The sequence below is a fragment of the Pygoscelis adeliae genome, unplaced genomic scaffold (genome assembly GCF_000699105.1).
Source record: "Pygoscelis adeliae isolate BGI_AS28 unplaced genomic scaffold, ASM69910v1 Scaffold186, whole genome shotgun sequence".
Lineage (NCBI taxonomy): Eukaryota > Metazoa > Chordata > Aves > Sphenisciformes > Spheniscidae > Pygoscelis > Pygoscelis adeliae.
The window spans coordinates 828,984-833,068 of NW_008825071.1; positions in this window are offsets into that span (position 1 = coordinate 828,984).

The following is a 4,085-nucleotide window of genomic DNA, read 5'->3' on the forward strand; positions in this document are numbered from 1 at the left end:
TTCCTTATTTTTCCTTCCCTTTAAAGGGGGTAGGAACATTTCTAAATGGCTAAGTGACATTATTCAGAGGGAGCTTTCTCTTTCCATTTCCTCCTGCACTGCTCTAAATTGTGTTTGCTTTCCCTCCCTAGTGCTCCAACAGGAATAGTCTCCTACTGTCCCCTCTGCCAACACTCGAAGCCTTTCTCTGGTCATTTCTTGCTCCAGTTATCACATCCCAGTCTGGGCTCAGCTCATGTTGCTCCCAGTCCCTCGGACTGTTCCAAATCCCTCTGGCAAGCTCACCACCTCGTACCATTCATTCCCTCTCTCCTTGGCTCTGTGTCTCTGCGCTGTCTTCATCTCTTCTTTTGCCTCCAGAGGTGTTTGAACTCCTTAAGCCCTTCGCATTTCATACCTTACCTAAAATAGTGCTTTTATTTCTGCTGCGTTCTTTCCTGCCCTTGGTGATCTGCCGTGACTGTTCCTTTTGTCTGCTTTCCCCACTCCTGCCTCAGGGCCCCTTTCCATGCTGCCTTCTGATTAATGTATGTCAGTGCCCTCCATTTCCTTCTCCAAATCACTTCTTGAAAGCCCACCTATTCTATAAAATGCAACCATTTGAAAGTTGCTCTTTGGGGCTGGTAAGGAGCAATTCCACCTTACTTGATGGCGTGAAGCCAGTACAAAACCAGTACAACCATTGCTTTCACACTTGGTATAGCCACCGTTACACACTTTGCTGCAATACCAAGCGCTGTGGTGCTGATTTTCACCTGTGCCATAGATAGCCCTTAAGACATTGAGAAGCAAGGTAGCAAAAATGGCTTGATGGCTTCTGCGCTTCCCTGATTTCCTGGGCTTGCATGGGGAAGAGTGGCTGCGGCTGGGTCACTGCGGTTTTGCACCACAGGGGCCATCACCCCAGATGCCATAAGCTCTTCCCATCCTCCCTACTTCTCTTCCAGACATGCCAGTTGCACTCGATGGCAGAAAAGTTTAAAGGGTGTGAATTCTTCTGACTGCAGAGGCTCTGCGCCAAGCAGGCGTTTCCCTCACGTGGAGGAAGCCCCAGATGGTCCAAGCTGGGGAGTGGGTCTTTGGGCCAAGGCATGACTTTCAATTTTTGCTTAGTACTGTGTTTCTCTAAGGGCAGCAGGCAAAGTTTCAGTTCTTTATAAATACGATTAGCTCTAATAACTCAGTAATAATAATGATTTTTTGAATTACTTTATTTTTATGAGTGTAATTATGTTGCTTGTATTTAATAATTCTAATTTAAAGACATCTCTTTGCAAAATTCCTCAAATTAAATCGCAATTATCTCTTTTCCTATGCAATGGATTATGAGTGTATATTGGATCTACTCTTACATTTTTTTCTTTTCTCTAATCCAGCCAAACCCTTATAAGCAGTATTTTACTTATATTAGAGCTGCGTCTCGTTGATATTATGGGCACTTCAACCTGACTGTGTTTGGGGGTATTTATTTTGGCTGTTGCATCATCACATATTTAGACGAGAGGAAATAGCTATGTGCCTTCTAAATTGCTAACACTAAGGGGAGCACTTAATCTTTAGAATATCTTAACTATAAATCCAACATCAACATGTGTGTCAGAAAACACATGAATTCTTTGTGCCTAAGTATTCGAGGATCATGATTAATGCTTAATGCAAAACACACGAGGTGCGTGGAAATGGAATGCCAGTTGCTTTAGGTCCCATTAAAGAACCTCAAAATCTACATTTAACGATATTCCTGAAAAATCCTTTGTATACCTCCTGAGCTATTTGTGTTTATTTACTGCTTGCTTGCTGTAAGTCTCCCAATGTCGTGCCTTTTTGCCCACTCTCCAGCCTTCGAGTCAGAGGCACCCTTGGGAAAGTGAACGTGGGGATGGAGACAGTGGGAGCAAAAAGAAGAGCCTGTGCCTTGCCGACAGCTCACCGCTGGCTGAGTCAGCCAGGGGGATGCAAGGGGATTTACACAAGTGGCAGGACAAAGCGGCCCATTTCCCTGCTGCTGGCAAGGGCAAGACAAGGATTTATGGATCCCAGTTCTTCAGGGTCTTCTTCCTGATGCTCCCAAGGCCCCTTCAGAAAGGCAGCTCCCCACTGGATCCAGTGCCCTGTGGCTTGTGTAAGAGCTGAGACTGCACGGGCAGCCCGGTCATGCCGCTGGGAGGCTGGCCTCGTCAATGCTCGGGGCGACCGGCAGATCCCCTCTGCCCCGGGACTAGGGCAATGCTGAGACTTCAGAAGCAATCCTTGTGTGAAAAGCTAAGCAGATTCAGCCCCAGATATATACTAGTGCTCAGCAAAACCTCCCTTTGGAAGGCAAGTCCCCCTTGACCCTCATCACTGTAAATGAAGGTGCTGAGAAATTTGTGAACGCTGAACTGCATGCCCCTGGTGATTCAGTGTGTGGCCGTGGACCCTGCCCTTCAGAGTTAGCTGGTGATGTTGCTTTTCCCTGAGGAAAGGCTTTTATGTAAATGCTGCTTCAGCAGTTGTTAAAGCAATGCCTTCTCGCATTCACGGGTGTGATGGAGATTGCTGATTGAACATGGGCACGCTCGTTAGATTTACTTGTGTTTTTCATCCTTCACATTTTCTTTAAGTATGTTGCACGTGGTATGCTCTAAAATGTAATGTGAACTGAAGGAGCAGTTTTAATCTCATTCCATGAATATGTTTTACTGGGTCTGTAAGACCTCTTTGAAGAAAGCTGTCTCAACAATTCTACTGCATTTTCCCTAGATCCCTTATTTATTCAGCAGAACAGAAGTTGTATCTTCTCTATAATGGGAAAAGTTTGTGAGTGTTTGGAATCTTGTTACACACCTATTTTAAAATGGACCTTTTCTATATTATTTATTTACTTTTTTTAGCATTGCAAGACAAAGTTCAGTATCACCAGTGAAATGCCCAGAAAGTTCAATGTTATGTGAGGTTAAAAGTCCTTGAAATCACAAGCAGCATTCAAACACTCTTCTAAGCAAAGCAGCATCTGTCAGAATCCTGCGGCCACCGACGCCAGAGCAGGTGCAGGGATGTTTATCCTGTATGAAAACATATCTTTTTTTTTCTTTTTTTTTTCGTTCCTGAGATAAATTCACTGGAATATCCTATGGATAAATAGTTGATCACACACCCATTTTTACTGTGGAGGATATATCTGCCACGACAGTATCATTCTGGCAGTGTGAACAGATATGCAAAATGTATTAAAGACTCACAGGCTGCAACTTTATCTGTTGATGAGCTGGGAAAAGACTTAACTATGACACTGCAAGTACTAGTAGATACAGCAGTTCCATGGTTCTGTTATAACAGTGATATTTTATAGTCCACTGTTCCTGGGAAGCAGCATTCTTAATCCCCTTTAAGTTGTGAAGGTAGCACTCATGAGCACTTGGATGTTATAGGCAGACCAAGAATAAAGAACCACAAGAAACTGGAAGAGACCTTTCCTTAAGGGCCCTTCAATTCAGATCAGAAATTCTATGAACAACTTTCCTGGGCTCAGAAGGAAAAGTGCAGTGATTAAATGCAGACATTACCCTGTTGCAAGCTTAAACCTCACTCTCCTGGGCTTTGTCTTGCAGTGCAGTGTGCCTATATTATCCACCATTTACAAACTGCAAAATCTTTCCTGACCTCGCAGGGAGAATGCAGGCCTGTGTGTTATGGGATCCAGATGAGACTTCTGGATAGTGAATTAAGAAAATCATATTTAATTTGGGAAAGGGATGATGATCGTCACCATCTATTAGAAAGTTCAGCTACCCGTTTTTACTGATGCAATTGAAGAAAGTTGGTCGGTGTCTTGGTTCAAAGCACGTACCTTGGCAAAAGAGAGTTAATGCTTCAGCTTTCCTCCCAGTGGTAAATGGCCACTGCCTACTTTCAGTAACTGATGTACTGGAAAATAAGCAGAAGCATTTTGCTTAATTGTGTAGGTGTAGCAGCTATGATTTATTTCGTGATTGTGGTGCATGTGTGGATTATACAAGGAGGTGAGCTGATTTTGGAACTTAGCACCTGTTGTGGTTTAACCTCAGTCAGCAACCGAGTACCACACAGCCGCCCGCTCACTTACT